Consider the following 26,703-nt stretch of genomic DNA (forward strand, 5'->3'; position numbering starts at 1 on the left):
AAAGTAGGGCCACTCCATAAGGGACTGGAGGTATTCTTTTCATTCTCTCAGTAATGTTTTTCTCATAGTCTTTTACTGATATAGAATGAAAGAGATGAATGGCTTAGAAATACATCATTATAAATTCAACACCTAGTTCATCTTCTTCTCCGAAATTTTCTACCACATGCTAGCCAAAGTTAAGGCTCTTACTCAACTTTCATTAGATCATCTCCTTAGTCATGACCCCAAGATTTTTGTAACAAACCTAGCTTAAAATCCAAGCAAAAATATATAAGACCACTGTCATATTCCAAGTTGAATGGTGGGAAAAACATCTTATTTGGTGTTCATTTGGTTTATTATGGATAAGGAAATGGAAAAGGCTTTGGGAAGGCAAGAGGCATTTATTTGACAATTTTTTTATGAAAATAATGGAAAATAGGAGAAAAGGAAGGTGAAAGGCCACAGGTTTCATCTGAGGATGAAATTGAAGGAAAATAGTTGAAATTGAAGGAAATAGATGTCTCATTGATAAAAAGGCTTCTGAGTATCAGTTTGTAACCTTTTGTCAGTTCAATTTTGAAGCTCTCTCTTTATTCTCTCCCTCTCTTTCACTCTTGGACACTTAGAGTTTTCTTGGAGCACTTTGGCTTTGGAACAAGAAAGGAAAAGATGACAAGAAGAAGTAAGGAGAAAGAAAGGAAGAACAATATCAAGCATCTACAATAGTACTCTTTGTGGGTATCAATTTACATGTGTGTTTTCGTTTCTAAATTTCACATGCATGGTATTGAATTTGGTCCTTTTTCTATTATGGCATGGGTTTTTCCAGGTGTGACAATGTTTTCAGCCCAGCCTTGCCATTTCTGAATGTCCATGGCATGATGGTGGTCTCATGTTTTGGTTGAGATGAATTTCTAGATGGATTCGAAGCTAAGTGACCTTGATCTTTGAAAGAAAGAACACATGGCCTAGTGATCCCTCAACCAAAGAGTGGATGGTGCTAAAGTCACTAGCCTAGTGGCCCTTGGATGAGACTGTGGCTTGTGGTAAATCCAGGTATTGTGTGCCTCGGTGGGCCTAGGAATCCTCAACTTATGAATGGAAGGATATCCGGTAAACCCTAGACTCTAGGCCTGAAAAAGCGGCTCAAATCCCAAGGACGCTGGCACAATACTAAGAAAAATATTCCATGGATGTTGGCATGCCATGCTATGGGATCATCCATAACCCTATGGACACTGGCATGCACATATATTGGGAGATTCTGGGGTTTAATTGGTCTAAAAACTCATTGGGACCCAAGGGCTGGTTGTCAGATAGGTTGGGATAGTTCCTAGGAGTTCTCATGCTGATGTGGAAGGTTTGTATGTTTTGTTTCCGTCATTTCCACTTCCTTAATATCACATAGGAGTTTGTATCATATCATAGTAGCATCTCGTCACACATTTACCCCGTTTGGCAGGTTACTTGGGTAGATGTGGGAGGAAGGTGTCACAGAGTGGTATCAGAGCATGGTTCACCCCTCGGACTAGATGGGCGGTGTGTTGGTCATGCATTAATGATTGTTGCATATGTGTTCCTTATGATTGTAGTCCATGTGATTGTTGCATTTGCATGGTGTTGATCATGGTTGCAGTGATGTCGCCATGTGAAGGTTGATGGTTTTATTGTGGGATGTGTCATCATGAGTGTATGGTTGTATATGCATTTGTTATGCATGTTGGTGTCTATATGTTGTTATGCATGCATTTTCATGGTGAATGTTGTTGTGCATAAGATCATTGTATGAAATTAGGTCACCATGATGATATTGGCATGTTATGATGCTAATGTGTTGGCTGATATAGAGAAGTTGATGCAGATCATTAAAGTAAAGTTTCAACATTGGACCTCGAGGCAAGAGCATGTCATCATATAGTTTTTTATGTTGGGCATGTAGGTATGTAGGTTGACGATTTTGATATGCATTATGGTTATATGTATGCCTTTCATTTTATTCTTGTTATGGTTACATACATGATAGATGCCAGTTTATTAGTGTGATCATATGCACATGTGTCAAATAGTAATGAATGATAACAACCTATGGTTGTATGCATTTTTGTTGTTGTTTTATGTTAGTTAACTTGATGATTATGTTATATGACGTTGATGAATATGTTATATGTTAACTTATAGTTAGCTTGATGATTATGGTATATGTTGTTGATGAGTATGTTATATGTTAACGTATTGTTGTTATATGTTAGTTAACATAATGATTAGGGTGTTAGCATTAATATCTTCATGTTATATGTATCATGCTAAATTGGATTGGCCTATGTAGATGGTTAGTGTTGTTGCATTCGGGTATGAGTCGACTTATTTGTGACATTGTGTTGTACTAATCTAGACTGACTGTGCAGATGTGATTATTATGGATGAATGATAATTGTTTATGAGCTTATGATGTGAATATGTTAGTTAGTTACTTCTATGGGTATCACGACCTTATTTATGGTTGAGGTGATATGTTGTGAAGTTATATCGTGCTAATCAAACTTGATTGTCTAGACAAGATAGTCTCCTCTGAGATACATTAAGATATGATTTTTCTTATGTCGTTTATTTGGTGTTTGAATGTTTGACTATGTCTTTTATTTGGTGCTTGAGTGTTTGGTGTCTATTATGTCATTTATTTGTTCTCTGAATGTTTGAATACTTGAATGATATGAGTATGTGTCTATAATATTTCTTGCCAAAATGATCTTTTTTATTATGGTTGTACTAATACATATGTGTTGAGACCACTGATATGTACTTGAGTGTAAGTAGGTGATAGTTGTAGCATTATGTATTATGACTGATGAATGTGACTTGATTTTTTAGTATGGCATGGTTGTTAGACTTGGTAAAGGTTGATTTTAAATTAATATACATTATGTATTGATCTTCAGAACATGAGGCTAACATGTGTGATAATTTGCAGGGCAACATGCCTTGGTATTATCTTGACAAGGTAATAATTAATGTGTTTATATAACTAACAATTAGGTGATGTGACAATACATAGTAAGACTCAATTGCAACAAGGAATTAGGAAATAATTCACTTGGCTATGTTTGGAAACCCTAATTCCAATTGAATGAGTGCTTTGCAAACATGAAGTCTTCTTAACCTTGAATTTGTCTGACATGATGAGGATATGTGTTATATTCAAAAATATGTATTTGACAAGTATACCAATTGGTTCTAGTTAGGGTTAGATTTGTCAAAGGAATTGGAGTTCCTTGAGAGATGGCATGGATGTGTTCGGTTACAAGGCCGCACGCTTGGCACAATAAGGTAAGGTAACTTGTGTATTGTTATGTTTATTTATGCAATGACAATTGTTTGTTGATTGAAATATGATGCAGGGGATTGCATGGCAAAGAGACTTCCATGAAATTTTGAAGAAGGCTCAGGTTGAGTTTTCCTTTGGAAGCACTAGGAACCATGAGGATTGAGTCATGGTGTTTGTTGCTAGTCTTGTGATTTTGGTCTTTTGTGATTTGTTGCACTTGATTGTAGATTTGTTTATGTTTAGTGTATGGCCATACCATTTTGTTTTTTATGTCGTATTGCTATTGGTTTTCATGGTTTTCTTCTTGTTTTTTCTTGCTCTTGTCTTATATGTTATAAGAGTCTTAGGAATTGGTTGGGAAAGAGGAAAGTTAATGGAGCTCGAGAACATTTGAATGAAACCTAGCATGTAATGTAAGACCTGAATGAAGCTCGGTGCATGAGTAAGGGAATTTGAAGGTAAGAATATGACAATCGGTTGAATTGGTTCGGTCCATTGGTGTAAATGGACAGTGTCAATACAATCATGAGAAAGGTAACATGAAAGGTAAAGTGAATGGATCTGAGGTGCGAGATGCCTTAGCTATGTTGGGAATGATTGTTCTCAATGTTGTGTATAGTGTGTGTAGATAATGGGAGTTCTCTTAACCTTGAAATTATTCTATTTGGTAATTATGTTATGATCATGATTTTTCTAATGTTTATATATGTATACATTTATGTATATATGTATCTCATTGTCTGACAAGATCATGATTGTTTTATTCTAATGCTTATGTATATGTGTGTATATATCTATGTATCTCTATGACTGTTCGACAAGGCTCTCAAGAATCGTCTTGTGGAGAAATGATTTCTTATGCAGGTGAATGGCATGAAGAGGTTCATGGTTTATGAGGAATCAAGTGGGAAGAGTAGTCATGATGAATATATGAGGTCAGTATCATGTGGATATGAATTGATATTGTATGCTTGTATTATGCCTATGTTTATGTTATGACAAGTAACCGTGAGGGATACATCAGTTGAATGAAAGCAGTGTGTTCTGTAGCATGTTGGGAAAAGCATGGATAAGACACTTGAAGCAAGGTTGCTTGGTAGAGATAGTGTGGTTTTGGATGTGTGGTACTACTTTTGTGCATATGTTGTATATGTTGTACATGTTCCATGTGTGATGTTGTGTGCTATGGTGTTGTGTATATATAGTGTGTGTACATGTTGTTTAGGAAATGTTATGTACAGGGTGGTGCAGATAGTGTTGTGTGAATATTGCATATGCAGTACTATGTATAGATCGTGCTATGTACATGTTGGATATGTGGTGTTGTGTACATATTGTATTATGCGCATGATGGATATGTGGTGTTTTGTGCATATGGTGCTCTACGCACATTGGATATGTAGTTCTTTGTAAAAATGATGCTATGTACATGTTGGATATGTAGTGATATGTACATGTGGTGTTGTGTGCATGTTGTACGTGTGGTTCTATGTACATATGGTGTTGTATGCATGATTGTGCAAGTGGTGTTATGTGCATGTGGTGTTGTGTACATGTTGTACAAGTGGTGATGTGTGCAAGTGGTGTTGTGTACATGTCGTGATTGTGTCATTGTGTACATGTGGTGTCGTGTACATGTGGTGTCGTGTACATGTGTACATGTGGTATTGTGTACACGTTGTACATATGGCGTGGTGTACATGTGGCGTTGTGTACACATTGTGTAGGTGGTTCCATGTACATGTGATGTTGTGCACATATTGTGTAGGTGGTACTGTGTACATGTTGTACATATGGTACTTTTTTACAAGTGGTATTTTGTGCATATCATACATGTTGTGTTGTGGGCATGCAGTATTATGTATGTGCATTGTGTAATCGTGGTATCATGACATGTGTATTCCTTGTTTTGTACTCTATGTACGTATTTTTGTTGTGTTGTACACCACGTGTAGGTGTATGTATTGTGGTGTACACTAGATGTAGGTGTATGTATTGTGTTTTATTGTACACTGGGTGTAGTTGTGTGTGTTGTATGTCAAGTGTAGGTGCATGTATTGCATGGTGTTGTATGTTGTGGGTGGTTATATGTGTGTGATGCATGCTATGTGTATGTGTACATGGTTGAAGAGAAGGAACTGGATGTTTGTCTGGTGTGGCAACCGATCCAGTGTGCATACAGAATAAGGACAAAGGTAGAAGCTAAGGATTGATTAAAGGATACGTATCAATGGTTTATTTCAGTTTCATTATGCATGTGATTTATTATTATGGACTATGATGATTACATGTGATCTAAGATTTTGGTTTATGATGGTTACACATCATTTATGATTTTGATCTATGATGATTGTGTTTTGAGCTAACCGATCGTGATATGTTTATTCATGATGATTTGATCAAATAGCTAGTTTGACTCGTTCTGACAGAAAGTAAACAATATTTCAAGTGTAGCTTATTGATGAGCTACTAATAAGGTGTTATTTGAAGTTATTTCAATTTATTTTGAATCTAATGGAAATTATGTCCTTGGTAAATCAAAGCATGAAATTTCTGGTTGGGTGGTTGAAATTGATTTCAAGAATTAGCAACATCAGTGAAAGGAATTGGAAAATGCAACAGTATGTTGGTAAAGCACTTCAGGAGTAAGGCCATTGTGGAGCACTGGTACCCAATAGTGTCCATTGATTTCCATGAGAATGCTATGACTGGTATGACGGTTTTAGGCAAGGATATGCCTTGGTTTTTGGACCTTTCGATGTGAGGAAACCTATCGAGGGATTCGTTGCCCAGGATGGGCATGCTAGTGGAACTTTGAAGGTGTATGACTACATAGAAGGGGGTGACTGAATTTCCCGAGGGATTGTGTAGCAGAGAAGGGAAGGTTGGGAATATATTTGTTTTGTTCATTAAAATTTCTGGATGGAATTAAATGCACATTGGGAGTGTGCCCTCGAACAATGAGTTGATAACTATTCACTGAGAGGACAAGTGGAATAGGATTATAGTGTTGGACATTGGATGAATATTTGACCTTGTAGTGGATTTTGGATTTCTTGGGAAGGAAGTAACTCCTAGTATTACTTTAAGGATGGAGGTGGGAGCCTATGGATTCCCTTGTGCAAATGCAGACATCATATCCTTTTATTTGTTGGTTGAGAAAATGTGCATATGTGTATATTATTGTAAATACCGTAATGAGCTGTGTTATAAAGCTTCAGTAAAGTATATGTTTGGCATGTTTCAGTGGTGGTCATTGTAAATACTGCAACGAGCTATGTTATAAAGCTCCATGGGTAGTATGTTTTCTTTTCAGTGGCCTTGTTAGTTTTAGGTGTCATTGAACACCAGGGACGGTGTTCCCCCAAGGGGGAGGGTTCTATAATATACCTGGTTAAAAATCCATGTAAAAATATATAAGACCATAGTCATGGGACACATATTCCAAGCTGAAAGGTGGGAAAAACATCCTAGTGGGTGTTCATTCAGTTTATTATGGCTAAGGAAATTGGAAAAGGAAATGACAAAGGATTTGGGAAGGCAAGAGGCATTTATTTAGCATTTTATTTATGAAAATAATGGAAAATAGGAGGAAAGGAAGGTGAAACGTCATAGGTTGTATGTTATGAGGAAATTGAAGGAAAATAATCGAAATTGAAGAAAATAAAGGCCTCATTGATAAAAAGGCTTATGAGGATCTGTTTGTAACCTTTCGGTAGTTTATTTTTGGAGCTCCCTCACTATTCTCTCTCTCTCTCTCACACACTCTTAGATGCTTAGAATTTCCTTGGAGTGCTTTGGCATTGGATTAAGAAAGGTAAAGAAGGCAAGAGGAAGGTAGGAGCAAGCAGCTACAACAATATTATTTGCAGGTATCGATTTACATGTGTGCTTTCATTTCTATATTTGGCATGCATGGTATTGCTTGTGGTTCTTTTGCTTTTATGGCATGGGTTTTTCCAGCTCTGACAGTGTTTTCAGCCTAGTCTTCCCATTGCCAAATAGCCATGGTGTGATGGGGTTCTCATGTTTTGGTTGAGCTAGATTGCAAAATGGATTCAAATCTGAGTGAGGTGCATCTACGAAAGAAAGAACACACAGCCTAGTGATCCCTGAACCAGACTGTGGATTGTGGTAAATCCACTGGCCTAGTGGCCCCTGAACTGGTCTATGGGCTCTAGATTCTCTTCACAAAATCTAGAAAGCCTGTTGAGGATTCTGTTGTTGATAAGCTACTGGTTGCTGAGGGTATTTTTATGGATATGGCTAAGAGTATTGTGACTAATAGTGTTGGGGATATGGTTTAGAAAATGGTTGCTGATATCGCTGAGGTTGTTGTTGAGTAAATTGTTGAGGAAAATAATATCCTTTCCATCCTTGTTGTGGGTATGTTTGCTGCTGTTGATTAAACCAATTTTGCCAACGCATAGGAACATTCCAAGAATTTTTAGTAGGCATGTTATAATTTTCTGAATTCAGATTTTGACACATACGTGGAGGTCTTGGTTGCCATGGCCTTCTAGCTGCCATGAAATACATGTTCTCAATTTCTGCATTGGCTTCCAAATTGTAATTCTGCAAAATTTTCATCTTTGTGCAATCCTTAGTGGCATGATTTTCTGTACAAAACCCACAAACCTGCACATTATCTAAAAGACATTCTTTCAAAGCATGTTTTTGTCTGCATTTGGGATAGTATATAGATAATTCTTGCTCTTGTGCGTCTTGTCTTTTATTTGTTTTCAAAGTATCTATTTGGTTTCCCAAAGTAATTAGAAGGTCTATTTTGAAATATTCAAATAGATTTCCTAGTTCAGTGCCAGTAATATTTCCTGTAGCAGATTTTGTGATCTTTGATGTCATGGCTCTCTTCCCATTTCTTGCCCTACTCCTAGAGTACTTTTGACACAATTCAGCAATCTCCTCAAAAGGTAAATTAGAAATGTCCCCTTTACCCATGAGATTGAGGTCATCTAGATATTCATCCCGGATGCCTTTAAGAAAGATTGTTCGAATAAGATCTATAGACATAGTTCTATGTTTTGATTTTTGTAGATTATATGAGAATCTTTCCAAGTATTCCTTTAGGGTCTTGTCTTCTTGTTGATTCATTGTAAAGATGTCATATTCAGAATATTTTGATCGATAGTAAGGTTCATACATTTTCAAAAAGAATTTTTTCACGTCATCCCAATTAGTGACTAAATGTTCACCTAATCCCATGAACCACCTAAGTGCTGCTGCTTATAAGGTAGCAAGAAAAAGTCGAAGTCTATGTGCATCATCGGTATATCGATAGATTCGACATACTATGTCAAATTTGAATAAAAACAAGTCCGGGTCTTTGGATGCCATACCATAAAAGTTTGGTAATGCAGATGGCGGTATGTTTTTCATTTTAATTTCCTTATTCATTTGCTCTCCTCTATCTTGAATTGGAAATTTAAATGTGGATTCCTCTGTTTCTAGTGGATTTTGATTTCCTCCAAACAGAGTATCATTTTATTGTTTTTCTTCATTCTCCCTTCTTCTTCTCCTTTCTTCCATTTGTCTCTCATACTCTCTTAGTTGTTCAGGTGTAGGTCCTTTGGATCCTCCGTCTTCAGCCATTGTAATTTGTGATTTGTCTAAGATTTTTATTTCTTCTTCTTGTTTTAGTTCTTCAGGGAAGATTTGTTCATAGATAGGCTGTTGAATTTTTGTACTACTCTCTTTTAATTTCTCTACTGTAGAAGTCTCAGGGATATATATTTTCTTTTCTTCATGAGCTAGTAAGATTTGTCTTTCAATGAGAGTGAGTCTTTGGCCTGATCTCTATTTTTCCTCAAGTTTTTCCACAGTAACTTTTCATGTTGGTGTTGTGTACTGAATATTTTCTAATGGTTCTGCTCCTAATGGTGGATTAGTTGTTGGTTGGGGGGTTTTTGTGAATCTTCCTTTCTCATCCCTAAACCTAGACATAAATAAACATGAATGAAATTTAAATTTAACTCTATGTTTTTGTTGTTTTGTTGATTTTAATTTTTTTTTAATCTTTCTAGTTGCACCTCCCCGAAAATGTCGCCAAAATGTTTGGTCTTTACTTACTAAGGTAAGTTAAGCTCTTAATTCCTTTATCAACCTAGGAAAGTACACTTAGAGGTGCTCACCTACAGTATATAGATCTAGAAGGATCTAAGGTTCTAATGACAGCCTAGTGAATGAAATTAACAGTGCTCTCTTACAAGAGGTACTTTATTGTCTTTTCAATCACTCAAGCATCAATCAAGATAAAACAAATTTTATGAAATTATGATTGCCTAAGTATCAAAAATAGAGTATTAATGACTGGTTAAAATCCTAACATTCCCTTACAATAATATTGCTTAATAGAACTTTTCCCAATCATAACAATCCGAGGTAATTTCAATAACAAATTAAATCAAACAGTGAATAAGATGAGTAATGTTGCAAACCAATAATAGGTGAATCTTTTTACAAGAATTACCTATCAAACTAATAATTGAATTTAACAACTACAATTTGAATCACTTGGAAATAAACTGGAACTATCTTCAAAGTCAAAGCTAATAAGCAAATATAGAAATGTATGACAACAAGCATGTATGTCAATTTCAAGATCAGAATTGGTTGAATCATTTTACAAGGTTCTTTTCACAACGAATTCAAGCTCTTTTCAATTGATAATTCTAATAACATAACCTTTACTTCTGCACACAAAATAACTTCTAATTTTCGAATTCTAATATATAGCTAGTAAGGAAACTTAAAAATAGAGTGTACTAGCATAGTGATGAGGGCCCTTCAACACTTCACAAGCATGGTATAAAACGATTCAGAAGAGTGTAACCACTGGATCTTGAGACATAAACTTGGTGATGAAGCCTGTATTAAGTCTGGAATAAAAAATGCACAAGTTGTACTTTCATACGTTCACAATCTAGCTCCAAAACATAGTCTTCTTCCATAGGTTATTTATCATGAATCCTATAACAAAAGAAGCTATTCCTCCTCCTTATTATCCTAACATAATTCTATTAATTACATCCAAGAATGTCGAAATTGAATAAGTTCCTTTATTTATGCAAAATTTCTCAAAATAGAAATTATTCTTTTCACAAAATCTGGAAAACTTGCTGAAGTGGTTGGGTTTGACCAGCATTGACCGGACACTTGTTTTCTTCAAAACTAAAAGTGGATAGGTGATCCACCATCCGTGTACATTTTACTTCATGTCCACAATCTTCAAATTCGCTCACCTATTGTGCAACATGTCAAACAATGGAGCATTTACAGGAAGTCACAACTTCTTGTAATTTTCTGAAAAATATCATTTTTAACATAATAATTTCAAAAATTAATTTCAAGCTAAAAATAATGATAATGACATCATATCATTTAGTTTCTAAGGATTATAGGTGGAATATGAAGGTTAAATGGTCAAAAATGATAGTCAAAAGATAATTTTAAGTGGAATGGATAGACATAATTTGATACCAACAGGGTGAATGACTGAAGAGAGATTTGGCTTACCCATTATATGGTCAAGTGGAAAGTGGTAGTCCCATTCAAGGTTGGATTTTGCATTCATTAATAAGAGGTTATTTCTTCAATATCTTATGTATAATCGTACTGGTTTATATGTGGAATTTATGGCTGATGTCCACTCGATATTTCTGGTGTTATTATGTTGGTTATAAGCATGTATTATGATAGTGATGATGTATGAATTTCTACATGTTTTAATTACTAAATGAATGAACAATGTATTTATGACCTAATATATGACAATGCAGTGAATGATATAATTGAACAATGCTTCTTAGCAATTCTGAGATAAGTATGAGACACCTATGCTTAAATATGTTGTTTACAATTCTAGATTACATATTTCTGATATGTTTGGCGAAATGTTTGTCATGGATAGTAGGGGTCCATTCAATCACTTTTTCAAGTGATTGCATTTATATCATCATTCCCTTGTTATCTTTATGTCATGAATGTGTCATTTCATCCTGGGCGGTGATCCAGGCTCTGGACTTGAAAAATGGCTCAAATCATGAGGACACTCACACATCACAAAATCTGGAAAGTTTGTTGAGGATTCTGTTGTTGATAAGCTACTGGTTGTTGAGGGTATTGTTGTGGATATGGCTGAGAGTATTGTGGCTGATAGTGTTGGGAATATGGTTGAGCAAATGGTTGCTGATATTGTTGAGGTTGTTGTTGAGTAAATTGTTAAGGAAAAGAACATCCTTTCCATCCTTGTTGTGGGAATGTTTGTTGTTGTTGATTAAACCAAATTTCTAAGGCATAGGAACATTCCAAGAATTTTGAGCAGGCATGTTATACTTTGCTAAATTCGGATTTTGATACATACTTGGAGGTCTTGGTTGCCATGGCCTTCTAGCTCCCATGAAATGCATGTTCTCCATTTTTGCATTGGCTTCCAAATTGTAATTCTGAAAAATTATCATCTTTGTGCAATCCTTAGTGTCATGATTTTCTGTACAAAACCCACAAACTTGCACATTATCTAAAGGACATTCTTTCAAAGCATGTTTTCATTTGCATTTGGGACAGTATATAGATAATTCTTTCTCTTGTTTGTCTTGTCTTTTCTTTGTTTTCAAAGTATCTATTTGGTTTCCCAAAGTACTTAGAAGGTCTTTTTTGAAATCTTCAAATAGATTTCCTAGTTCATCTCTAGTAATATTTCCTGTAGCAGATTTTGTGATCTTTGATGTCATGGCTCTTTTTCCATTTCATACCCTACTCCTAGAATACTTTTGACCCAATTCAGCAATCTCCTCGAAAGGTAAATTAAAAATGTCTCCTTTACCCATGAGATTGAGGTCATCTAGATACTCATCCCAGATGCCTTTAAGAAATATTGTTCGAATAAGATCGATAGACATAGTTATATGTTTTGATTTTTATAGATTATATGAGAATATTTCCAAGTATTCCTCTAGGGTCTCGTCTTCTTGTTGAGTCATTGTAAATATGTCATCTTTAGAATCTTTTGATCAACAATAAGGTTGATACTTTTTCAAAAATAATTTTCTCATGTCATCCCAATTAGTGACTGAATGTTCACCTAATCCCATGAACCACCTAAGTGTTGCTACTTTTAAGGTAGCAGGAAAAATTTGAAGTCTATGTGCATCATCGGTATATCCATAGGTTTGACATACTATGTCAAATTTGAATAAAAACGAGTCCGGGTCTTCGGATGCCATACCATAAAAGTTTGGTAATACAGTTGGCGATATGTTTTTCATTTTAATTTCCTCATCCATTTGCTCTCTTCTATCTTGAATTGGAAATTTAAATGTGGATTCCTCTGTTTCTGGTGGATTTTGATTTCCTCCAAATAGAGTATCATTTTGTTGTTTTTCTTCATTCTCCCTTCTTCTTCTCCTTTCTTCCATTTGTCTCTCATACACTCTTAGTTGTTCAGGTGTAGGTCCTCTGGATCTTCCGTCTTCAACCATTGTAATTTGTGATTTGTCTAAGGTTTCTATCTCTTCTTCTTGTTTTAGTTCTTGAGAGAATATTTGTTCATATATAGGTTGTTGAATTTTTGTAATACTCTCTTTTAATTTCTCTACTGTAGAAGTCTCGTGGATACATATTTTCTTTGCTTCATGAGCTAGTAGGATTTTTCTTTCAATGAGAGTGAGTCTTTGGCCTAATCTCTGTTTTTCCGCAAGTTTTTCCATAGTAAATTTTCCTGTTGGTGTTGTGTACTCAATCTTTTCTAATGGTTCTGCTCCTAATGGTGGATTAGTTGTTGTTTGCAGGGTTTTTTGTGAATCTTCCTTTCTCATCCCTAAACCTAGACATAAATAAACATGACTGAAATTTAAATTTAACTCTATGTTTTTGTTGATTTATTGATTTTAAGTTTTTTTTTTTAATCTTTCTAGTTGCACCTCCCCGGCAACATCGCCAAAATGTTTGTTCTTTGCTTACTAAGGTAAGTTAAGCTCTTAATTCCTTTATCAACCAGGGAAAGTATACTTAGAGGTTCTCACCTAAACTATATAGATCTACAAGGATCTAAGGTTCTAATGACAGCCTAGTGAATGAAATTAACAATGCTCTCTTACAAGAGGTACTTGATTGTCTTTTCAATCACTCAAGCATCAATCAAGATAAAACAAATTTTATGAAATTATGATTGCCTAAGTATCAAAAAAAGAGTATTAATGACTGGTTAAAATCCTAACATTCCCTTACAAGAATATTGCTCAATAGAACTTTTCCCATTCATAACAATCCAAGGTAATTTCAATAACAAATTAAATCAAACAGTGAATAAGATGAGTAATGTTGCAAACCAATAACAGTTGAATCTTTTTACAAGAATCACCTATCAAACTGAAAATTGAATTTAACAACTACAATCTGAATCACTTGGAAATAAACTAGAACTATCTTCAAAGTCAAAGCTAATAAGCAAATATGGAAATTGTATGACAACAATCATGTATATCAATTTCAAGATCAAGATTGGTTGAATCCTTTTACAAGGTTCTTTTCACAACAAATGCAAGATATTTTCAATTGATAATTCTAATAACATAACCTTTACTTCTACATAGAAAATAACTTCTAATTTTCGAATTCGAATATATAGCTAGTAAGGAAACTTAAAAGCAGAGTGTACCACCGTCGTGATGAGGGCCCTTCAACACTTCACAAGCACACTATAAAATGATTTAGAAGAGTTTAACCATTGGATCTTGAGACATAAACTTGGTGATGAAATCTGTATTAAGTCTGGAATAAAAAATGCACAAGTTGTACTTTCATACGTTCACAATCTAGCTCCAAAACATAGTCTTCTTCCATAGGTTATTTATCATGAATCCTATAGCAAAAAATCTATTCCTCCTCCCTATTATCCTAACAGAATTCTATTAATTACACCCAAGAATGTCGAAATTGAATAAGTTCCTTCATTTATGCAAAAATTATCAAAATATAAATTATTCTCTTCACAAAATCTGGAAAACTTGCTGAAGAGGCTGGGTTTGACCAGCGTTGACCGGACACTTGTTTTCTTCAAAACTGAAAGTGGATAGGTGATCCACCGTCCGTGTACATTTTACTTCATGCCCACAATCTTCAAATTCTCTCACCTGTTGTGCAACATGTCAAACAATGGAGCATTTACAGGAAGTCACAACTTCTTGTAATTTTCTGAAAAATGTCATTTTTAACATAATAATTTCAAAAATTAATTTCAAGCTAAAAATAATGATAATGACATCATATCATTTAGTTTCTAAGGATTATATCTGGAATATGAAGGTTAAATGGTCAAAAATGATAGTCAAAAGAGAATTTTAAGTGGAATAGACAGTCATAATTTGATACCAACAGGGTGAATGACTGAAGAGAGATTTGGCTCACCCATTCTATGGTCGGGTGGAAAGTGGTAGTCCCATCTGAGGTTGGATTTTTCATTCATTAATAAGAGGTTCTTTCTTCGATACCTTATGTATAATCGTACTGGTTTATATGTGGAATTTATGGCTGATGTCCACTTGATATTTCTGGTGTTATTATGTTCGTTATAAGCATGTATTATGATAGTGATGATGTATGAATTTCTGCATGTTTTAATTATTAAATGAATGAACAATGTATTTATGACCTAATATATGAAAATGCAGCGAATGATATAATTGAACAATGCTTCTTAGCAATTCTGAGATAAGTATGAGACCCCTATGCTTAAATATGTTGTTTACAATTCTAGATTACATATTTCTGATATGTTTGGCGAAATGTTTGTCATGGATAGTAGGGGTCCATTCAATCACTTTTTCAAGTGATTGCATTTATATCATCATTCCCTTGTTATCTTTATGTTATGAATGTGTCATTTCATCTTGGGCGGTGATCCAGGCTCTAGACCTGAAAAAATGGCTCAAATCATGAGGACACTCGCACATCATTGAGAAAAATAGTCCTTATATGCTGGCATGTTATGTTGTGGGAGCATCCAAAGCCTTCTGGATGCTGGCATGCCCATAGCATGGAAGTGTCCGGGGGTTAATTGGTATAAAAACTCAGTGGGACTGAGGAGATGGTAGCCAGAAAGGTTGGGATGGTTCTTTTGAGTTCTCATGCTGATGTGGAAGGTCTGCATGTTTTTTTCCTATCGATTCCACTTCCTCAAGGTCACATAGGAGGTTGAATCCCATCATAGTAGCCTCTCATCACATGTTTACCCCAATTGGCCTGTTACTCGAGTGGATGTGGGAGGAGGGTGTTTTAATTTTAAATCCTCAACTAGTTGAACTACTTTGAAGAAGTCGATGATTTACATGTGTTATATCACATGAGAAAGGGATAGAAAATATAGAAAGAATTTGAGAACCTTGTGCCCTTATATGGTTGCATATGTTAGTGTGAAATAATTCTAGGGGCCTAAATGATTAACGCTCTTTTATTTTGAAATGTACCCTTGCCCGTGTTCCAAATTTGTATGTTTTACATAGGGAACCATATAGATTTGACAACTTTGGAATGCCTCTTAATACTTCTATCCTACTAATTTTTATCAGATTCTCAAAGTTCACATGTTGCATTCTTCTATGCTATAACTAGGTTTCATCTAGTTTGCTAATACAACTTTTTACTTTGGTGTGATTAAAAGCATACACATTACTACGAGTCATAATTTCCTTGCCTACTATTTTATCAGTTTCAACTTTCCCTATCTCACAATTTTTAGAGAAAAATGTTACATTTTAACCTTGGTAAAACCTTTGGCTCACACTTAGGAGATTGTGCTTCAGGTCATCCACATATAATAAATTCTTAGCCTTAGTGTTATCATCCAATGTTAGGTCCCTATAATACTAGTGTATTCCCTCATTGTTATTTTTAGTGTAGCCCCCATATTGTTATTGTTGGGCCCATGTAGTCCCCATATTTTTTTACTGTGCCCCATAGAAGCCCAGTATTCTTATTGTTGTGCCCTTACATTATTATTGTTATGTCAACTATGATTATACTGTGACCCCTTAGACTCTTATATATAGAATGGAGGTTTTGTGATTTGAATTATCTAAGAATTATTCATTTGTGTAATTTAGAGGAGATTTCCCCCTCGAAGAAGCTAATTTTGAAGTCATTGATATATCTCTTCTTCTATTTTGTGAGATGGTTACATAAAATTTGGTATGAGATCTTTGGATTCTAGGGTTTCACTTCTTCAAACAGGCCATCTTGACATTTTCGCTATAACGTTTTTTGACAAGGCTTCAAAAGCTGAAATTTTTACCATGTGGAAGTGAAATTATATGGAAATTCGTGTAAAAGTTGCAGATATCGGTTCACTATATTTTCAGAGATATGTTCTAAGTAATTTAGGGTTTTTGCAGGTTCCAGAATTCTGTCTCAAACATGTGACCTAGGGAAAAGTATCATAAGTTTCGTTTTAGGCATCAGATTTGAATTCTATAAAAAGAAGCTAAAAGTACACAGACGTTAGTTTGTCTTGGATAAATTTTAGGGTCAAATGTCCAATCAGTGATATGTGGCACTCTGTACAACTTCACTCTACTGAACGAATCCATAATCAGGTCATCGTGGGAGACTTGGCATAGCTATTTCTTGAAGAATCCAATATTGGTCAAACTTGTGGGGCTGGAAAGAAGACTTAGAGGGCTACCAAAGGATAAGATTTCATGCATTGGAGATCTGAAAAAGTTTGTGTGAAAAAATAGTTTGAAATGATTCAAAGGGCATAGCGAAGAATAATTATCATTAAGTTATGCCTCGAAGAAAGAAAATGGAAACACCTAGTAAGAAACTTGAAATATCTACTACAACACATAAAGAAGAGGAAGAAATGAAACAATATATATATAAATTACGAGACTAAGTGCAACAAATTTCTCTCTCAAAAAATGTAACAGAAGATAAGATGGATGGTTTGAAGAATGGCATGGAAGCTAAGATTGAGGGTATAGAAGAAAAACTGAAAGGAAACATGGAATATTTGAAAAAAGACATGGGATGATTGAAGGAAGGTTTGACAAAGTTGCTACAAGGAATGTGTCCTAATAGCGAAAAGGTATTAAAGGAAACTCATGGTGAGAAGAAAATAATTTGTATTCATGATTTCATAGACTCTAACATTGGATTGAAGACTCACCATATTCCAAAGATCTATATGAGGAAGTTTTATGGCAAGGATATCATAACATTTATACTATAGATGGAGCAATATTTTGATCTTCATAATGTGCAAAACACACAAAAGGTATGGATTGCAACTTTATATTTAGAACCCAATAAGTTTGTATGGTATCAATTGATTGGCTCTCATAAGAAAATTGTCACTTGGTCAATTTTTACAGAGAAAATGATATTACATTATGAGGATACAAAGAGAAACACCTTCTTTAGCCAACTAATAAATCTCAAACAAAAGTTTTCAATGGTGGAGCACATTCAGGACTTCCAAAAATTGAATATAAGGGTAAATGATATTCTGGGGGAGCATAGGATTGATGTCTTCATATGGACTTTAAAGGATAACATCCAACATGAGGTTCCCCTTTGGGAACCTAATTCATTGGAGAAGACATTCAGGTTGGCAAGACAAAATGAAAGAAAAATTATGGAAACAAGGAATCCTACCACTCACAACTATAAAGATGGAAGTGTTGTTGCTCCTAGCCTTCCACAACCTACAGGGTTGACACCACAACAATTGGAAGGAAAAAGAACAAAAGGGATTTGTTACAGTTTTGATAACAAATACACTAAAGGTCATAAGTGAGCTAAGAATAAATTAATTTACATAGATTGTGAAAAGGAGGAAGACAACTAACAAGAAATGTCAAAAGAAGAGGATATACAACACAAACCAACCCCAAAGAAAGAAGAAATGAATCTGACTATATCTTGTAATGCATTGGCAGGAATTACCACTCCTTAAACTCTCAATATAGAAGTACATATCAAGAAAAAAAAGGTAATAATGTTGATCGATTTAGGTAGTACCCATAATTTTATTCATTGTAAGATAGCCAAGGAATTTAATTTTCTCCTATATCCAACACCAGAGTTTTCAAGTGATGGCTGCAAATGGAGGAACCATAAATTTCTCTGGAAAGTGCCATAATATCAAACTATCCATTGGAGAATATGTATTAAATAGTCCAATGCTTTCCATTCCAATGGGTGGTGTTGATGTTGTACTAGGAGTCCAATGGTTGCAATATTTGGGTACAATAGATTTTAATTTTCAAGAACCTTTCTTGAATATTTTTTGGGAAGGACATGAAATTGAATTAAGGGGTATGTTGGGAAGCCAAGAAATAAAATCAACTCTAATGGCATGAAAAATGCTTCTAAAGAAAGAACAATGGGGTGTAATTACACAATTATGTTCACTAGAGGCTCAAACATCGAAATCATCTATTTCTATAGATCTCAAAAAAGTGTTGGACAATCATTCGAAGGTATTTGAGACTCCCAAAGGCCTCCCACCTATTCATGATCATGATCATGATATTCATTTGATTCGAGGAAGTGTTCCTCGAAACATTAGGCCTTACAAATAGCCCTATGCCCAAAAGAGTGAAATTGAACGCATGGTTGCAAAAATGCTAAAGATTGGTCTAATTCAACCTAGTCAAGGTTCTTTCTCTACTCCACTAGTATTCGTGCACAAGAAGGATGGATAATGGTGAATGTGTCTGGATTATAGGGGGCTCAACAAGGTCACTATTAAAGATAAATTTCCCATTCTTGTCATTGATGAATTATTGGATAAATTACATGGACAAAATTTACTTCACCAAGTTAGATCTTCGTTCAGGATATCATCCACCGTCCATCGCATCATCTTTAAGAGAAAATTCTAAGGTTTAAGCAATGGAATATCACATCGAGCATCAACAACAAGTTCTCCAACTCTTAAATGATAACCTCACTTTGGCACAAAATAGAATGAAACAACAAGAAGATGAACATCGCAGTGAAAGAAGTCTTGATGTTGGTGACTGGGTATATTTATGCCTACAACCATACAAAAAAATGTCCCTCGAGCAAGCTAAGAAGGACAATAAATTATCACCAAAGTATTATGATCCTTACAAGGTGTTGCAAAAGATTGGTACTATGGCATACAAATTAGAGCTTCCTGCATCTTCTCGAGTGCAGCCAGTTTTCCATGTTTCATGCTTCACAAAGGTTATAAGTGACAACCTCCCAATTCAAACAATATTGCTAGAACTTGACAAGGAAGGAAAAATCATATTGGAACCTGAAGCAGTCACAGAAACAAGAACTTGACAACTACGAAATCGATCAATTTTAGAGCATCTCATTAAGTGGAAGAACTTACCCACTGAAGATTCCACATGGGAGGATGATAATTTTATCCAGACGCATCCAGAACTACTCAAGCATTGAGGACAACACTTTTTTTAAGGAAATGGGCATGTTAGGTCTCTATAATACTAGTGTATTCCCTCAATGTTATTTTTAGGGTAGCCCCCTTACTGTTATTGTTGTGCCCATGTAGTCCCCATATCTTTATTATTATGCCCCATAAAAGCCTACTATTTTTATTGTTATGCCCTTATATTATTATTGTTATGTTGGCTCTGATTATATTGTGACCCCTTTGACTCCTATATATAGAATGAAGGTTTTGTCATTTGATTCATCCAAGAATTTTTTATTTGTGTAATGTAAAGGGGGTTTCCCCCTCAAAGAGGTTAATTTTGAATTTGTTGATCTATTTCTTCTTCTATTTTGTGAGTTGGTTGCATAACATCCAAACTAGCAATTCGTCTTCCTTTTATATGTGTTGGAGCATTATTTTTAAATGTGACACTTCCACTTCTATCTTCTATTAGAAAGAGAAATTTACTGTCGTCACCAGTCATGTTCTTTGAGAACCCACTAACATATTGTTCCCTTCTTAATTATGAGCATATAGTTCAAATACACACTTGTCATATTTTTATGGTCTTTGTTTCCAATTTTTGGAGCTTCCTTGATGTAAATATTGTTGAGGAATATACTGTTGGAATTAGAAGATATACTCCCACACTCACTGACTTTGTGTAAGAAAAATATTGTAGTTAAAGCAATCAATATCATTCATGAGAGGAGAATATGTATTATTCCTTCCAACAAATAAATTTCATGATCTATAATTTTGAATGTGCTCGTATCTATCATCCTTCTTAATTATGGGCATATAGTTTAAATCCACATTCGTCATATTTTTCTGGTCTTTGTTTCCAATTTATGGAGCTTCCTTGATGTAAATATTGCTTAGGAATATACTGCCAAAATTAGAAGATATACTCCCACACTCACTAGCTTTGTGTAATAAAATATTGTAGTTAAAGCATTTAATCTCATTCTTGAGAGGATAATATGTATTGTTCCTTCCAACAAAGAAATTCCATGATCTGGAATTTTGAATTTTCTTGTATCTATCATCCTCATATGTGTTAAGTTTATTATATTTATGATTAATAACCTTATGTTTGAAGTTATGAAAAGAATAAAAAATGTGATAAAATAATTTTGGATACCTAAAGTTGTGTTTTTTTTGCATATGAGTGGATCTATTGAATTTTTTACACCTTACCTACTAGTGCTCCACTCTGCGTTGAGAAATATTTTTGGAAATGTTAGGATCAACACTTTTACGATTATTTATTTTTCCATAACCTCATTTTTCTTCTCTTTCATTTCCTTTGAGTTCATCTACATAGCTTAGAGGGAATTTGTTTTGTAAGAACTTGGTTCTTGGCTCACAGTTTGAGGACAGTTGAGGATCTTTATATCCCAGACATGTTTTTCTTGCAGGTGAGTTTTGAACATTGAGGACACCATTTAGAGTCTTTGATCATTTGACAAGATTATGATTTAGATATATTTTATCCTTTTATTTATCTATATCTACCCTTAAAGAAATGGCCTTTGCTTTTAGCTTTTATCAGTTCTTTTTCCACTCTATTAGCTTATTTGTGAGAATTTCCTCTTTTCTCTTTGCTTCCTCAAGCTGAGTTTTCAAAGGGATAATATCTTCTTCAGATGCATTTGAGTATCTCTTTTCTTACTTATTGGGCAATTCCTTCTTAGAAAACATATTATCATCTTCTAACTCCTCATGACTCTTTTGTTCATCTTTTAACTATTTATAAAAATTTATTTTATTTGATTTGTCTCTTCTAGTTGCACCTTTTGAATATTAAAGATTTCTTCATTAAAGTGACTATTACCTTCTTCTTCTCTAAAACATTGTTCCCTTAGTTCCTATTAGTACTCTTGGTATTTTTTAGCTCATTTAGAGCACTAATAAGCTCAACTTCAAGATCATCTACTCCTTCTATTTCTTCCTCTATGTCTGAATTATATTTGTATTTAAATTCATAATCTAAGGCAATGAGCAAGAATTCATCATACTCTTATTCAGATGATTGTTCACTACATTCTTTAAATGAGTTACCATCTTCTTTAGAATAAAAAATCTTCTTTCTCTGAGTTCTTTTATTCTGGTATTTGTGAGATTTACTTCTATTCTTTTGCTTTTTTTCGTTTCTATTTCTTCCCATCTTTAGTGTGAGGACATTTTGAAGCAAACTCACCAATTCTACCACTATCAAAGCATTTGAGGGGAAACTTACAATTATACTTGCCATATCCTCTCTTTTAATTCCTCAAAAATTGAGCCATCTCATAATATGACTCATGACTGGAGTAGTCTTTATTCTTTAGACTTCTTTGAAGATTTGAAGACAACCTCCTTTGATTCTGACTTCTCTTTTCTAGTTCTCATTTCATACGTTGTTCAAATTCCATGAAGTTCTTCATTCATGAGTGTGTTTAGGTCTTACAACTCTCAATTAACAAAGATATTAACATTGAATCTCATAGGACACACTAGACTTTGATATGTTTACAGGAACTCAAACTTTATCCTATGCACAACACTTAAATGTTGTTCCCATGCTCAGCTTTTGTGAGATCCTCACAGAAAAAGTATTGGTACTAGAATTCATTCTCAAGAAAACTCTTCAACACCATGGTATTTATTTCGATAGGTGACATGATCTTAGAGTTGCAAAATAACAATGAATGATTTTAGCATTGCAACATTAATTAGACTGGACAGGGGACTAGAAAGAAAGAAAGATCATTTTGAAAAGTTATGTTTATGGAAAGTTACAAAACCAAGGGAAGTTAAGAGGCATGCAAAGTAGAAAAAATGGTTGTCCAAATTTTCCATTTAGTAATGGAATTTTAAATGCAAGACAAAGGTATGTGAAATATTTTTGTGTAAGAAAAAAAAAACAAATACTTATGGGGGAAAAAACCTATTTTTTAAATCATTAGAATAATAATCGAAGAAAAAAACATTACAAACAAAAATATATAATCAAAACTTATATATATATATATATATATATATATATATATATATATATATCACATGTCCTCTGTTTTAAATATATATATATATATATATATCACATGTCCTCTGTTTTAAATAGATTGAAAACACAAAAATTAGAAAAAAAAAAAGACAAACACTTCTGTTTTTTTTTAGAAACTTTTTGGCGAAATCACATAATTGATCATTTGTCGATGCGTTTCGAACCAACTAGTGTGGTTCATCGTCAGGACAAGTTGAAGATACAGATCCAGTATAGCGAGTTAAATAGTCCAAGCAGAGACTCCAACGGCTAAAAAGACTAACGGCTATTTTTCAACTTAAGGACCCAGTCAAACCCCCTTTAACTAAATTAATATTAATATTATTTATAATTATTATTATACTTCTAGAGCTAAGTAAACTGGGTAAAAATTTTAACCAGATCAGAGGTTATTAATCTATTTATATATTTAAATTATTCTATATATATATATATATATATATATATATATATATAATTATATATAATAATATTTTTCCATACCTAATATAATACTATATTTAATATTTAGTTTTTAAATTATTTATATAAATTATTAGAAAACTATAATTTTTACTAAAAATTGAATTAGATCAATGGTTAGTTATCAAAACTAAAATAAACATATAAGTATATATATAAATTAATATATTACCATACCTAACATTCTAATAATATTATATTTAATGTTTAAATATATATATATATATATATGTTTTTAATTATATATATAAATATATCAATTTAAAATTCTTTAATATCTAATCATTCTAATAAATTTTTATTTAAGGTTTAGATATTAAAATATTATATCAATTTATATCAATTATCAGCCAAACCTATATAATTATTAAAACTTAAATAATTACCTTACAATCTAAGGATAGTTCAATTATTCTTAATCATATATTATGCTAAATATTCCCAGGTTGCCAAATTTAATAATCTTCGAATATAAAGGGAAAAAGAAGGGACTAAATCAAGACCATAAGGGCGATAATTAAAAGAAGAACAAATCAAATCAAGAGAAAAGCAAGCAAATAAACCACAAACCCAAAGGAAACAATTCTTAAGGAAAGGAAACAAGAAACAATGAGACCATACCAAGAAGGGACCGCGGAGGCTAGGAAGATAGGGCTGGGACCCAGCAGCTGCTGATCTTCCAGCCATCATCCCTACAAACACTTCTATTTTTTTTTGAACACATTTTTTTACTTAAAAATATAATTTTAATAATTAGAAAAATAAAAATATTATTAACATAAAATATTACAAACTGAAATATATATTCAAAACCTAATTCATACAAATTTATTATCAAAACTTAATTCAATATAAAATTAATCTATATATATATATATACACACACACACAAGGCCACATAGCTAGCGTTCCCTGCCGCTTAGTTTAGTTATTAACTTTGAAAGGTATAAAATAACTTACACATTTGAACAAGGGCTACATTGTAGATACTCTTGCTTAGTTTAAGTATCGTTAAGTTAGTGTCAAAGACATACATGAATGGGCAAACAAAGGGTTTTTCAGTAGCCCTACAACAATGCTAATGACCTAGGACTAGGAATAGTACCTCTAACGACTAGAGTGGTGTAGATCAGAAATAATACATCTAACAACTAGAGTAGTGTGGAAAAATTAACAATAACTAGAAACTCTTAATCATTTTGACCTTGGACAATTCACCTGGTAACTTATTTCCTTATAGGGAAAAAAGACTAACTCAAAAGGTTAACTCTGACTCCATGACCTAATACTTAATCATCTAACGAATACTTAGATCTGGTAATGGGCTAACGAAAACAACTATGATTCTAAACATGGAGCAGGTAGATACACTACTGAAGTAAATGGCAACCAAGTTGTATAAATTTTTTGTGCAGATTATGCTTTATGTCCCATAAGGTCATGGATTTCCATGAAGTAAACAAAAATACTCTACTGTATCTAAGATGCATAGGTAAAAGATGGATATAGATATGCACCTGATTAATTGTGACCTGTGGGAGTCTCTTCGCACACTACTCCATGGTATCCTTGTCCAAGGGTGCTGCTCCACTGACAATCTCGTTCAAAGAAGACAGATCATATCGTGCCACAACATTTTGTTTTGCAATAGCATGGCATAATGGGTGGCATAGTTAAATAGGATATTTTGTATTCTTGAATTGCTTCCAGCATCCTTACAAAGGTAAATTTCCCCATTGGAACCACATCATTTCCTCTCTGGAGCTGCCCATATGTGACACATGCCAACCCATACACATGAAACATGGGAATAACACATAAGACAGTCCAATGCTTCACGCCTTTCATTTCTTGGTCACTGGTCACCATCAAGGCAGCTGCCATGAAATTCCTATGAGCTAAGATCACCCCTTTATTTTTCCCAGTAGTCCCAGAAGAATAGAACAATGCAGTTGTGTTCGTTTGCTAAATAATAACCTCAAGTGGATTCTTTTGGGCACTCATGTTTAAAACCTTAGAAATGAAATAATGGTTAGTGACAGACTCTGAAGCACTGTTGAACATATATTTGTTCTTGCTGCAGTGTTTTTTAGATGCAGAGGCAAACTTTGTCTCTGCATCTAAGAAGCCCTCCTGAACTTTTTTTTTTTCATTTTATTTCTTTACTACTGTGTCTGTGCAATAGATCCATGCATGCCTTGGGATTGTGATTTTTTTTTGCACAGTGTATATATTGCAAGATACATTAGTAAAGAAACATATAGAAAAACACAAACAGTTACAACAATAATTAATATATGTTTTGGAGTGCTTCTTAGATGCAGAAACAATGTTTTTCACTGCGTCTAAGAAGCACTATTGAACATACAATACTTCTTGCTGTAACCGTTTATGTCTCGGTATATGTTTCTTTACTTATGTGTTTGTGCAAGATAGACCATATACAAAAAAAACTCCAAAATCCCAACACAGGTTGACATCAAGGTTGTGAATTCATGTTAACAATATCAACGAAAAATTATTGGAGTTACAAAGTCCTACATGTCCAACTAGATTTCCTTCAATATGAGTGGGATCAACTACCAAATCAAGTCTAAAAAATTTAAAGGGTTCTATTCAACAAAACCAATGAAAGAGAAGTTTTGTGAATTAAAAAGGAGTTGGTTTACCTTAATCCTCTCTCCTTTCTTGGCATTGAGGATTATTTTCCTATATTTGAAATTAGATGAATGTGGAATTTTTTTTTAAGAGGGACTTAAATCTATAGAACTAACCTTGATGAATTTAAAGGCATATATTTTTCGATAATTTGTGCTAGTTTGGATTTAGAGAGTAAAGATTATATCTTTGCTTGCTTCAACAATTTTCTAAGTAAGGCATAGGAAAATTTGCATGGTGAATTAAACTTGACATTAAGAAAGCGTGGTGTTTTTCTTAACATGAATGTATCTACTACACTCAAACCTTTGCACTACTTGCAAAAACAAACTATGTTTCACTGATTATTGAAATAGTGAGAATTTATCAATGTATTTAAATATCTTTTTAAAGCTCCGTCTTCCATATGTTTTCGATATTTCCATGCCAATACCTTCTTCACTACTTGTACAAATCCACGAATCTGTCTAGTTCACAATTTTCTTCAAGATATCCCTGCAAAAATGTTATGATTATGAACGCAGCAAGAACCTCTTACAACATTGATTACAAATCTTCCATACCTATCAATGCTCAGCATTAATTATAAATCAGTCACATCTGTCAATGTTCCTGTATTATGCACATGTGCCTTTGAGCTCAGCATTAATTATAAATCAGTCACATCTGTCAATGTTCCTGTATTATGCACATGTGCCTAACCCTCAAAGGATGGTTTGGAAGATATTTTGAGTTCAAAAGTAGATAGCATCCAATCATTCTCTTTTAAAACAATAA

At 33.8% G+C, this 26,703-nt stretch overlaps 1 pseudogene; it reads right to left on the reverse strand.

The window, feature by feature from the left end:
* LOC149226862 (putative CoA ligase CCL7) overlaps positions 1 to 26,703 on the reverse strand; it is a 63,767-nt pseudogene that overhangs the window by 33,513 nt on the left and 3,551 nt on the right.

Source organism: Pinus tabuliformis, chromosome J (assembly GCF_031772625.1).
Source record: "Pinus tabuliformis cultivar Carrire ecotype Pingquan chromosome J, CPIR1, whole genome shotgun sequence".
Taxonomy (NCBI): domain Eukaryota; kingdom Viridiplantae; phylum Streptophyta; class Pinopsida; order Pinales; family Pinaceae; genus Pinus; species Pinus tabuliformis.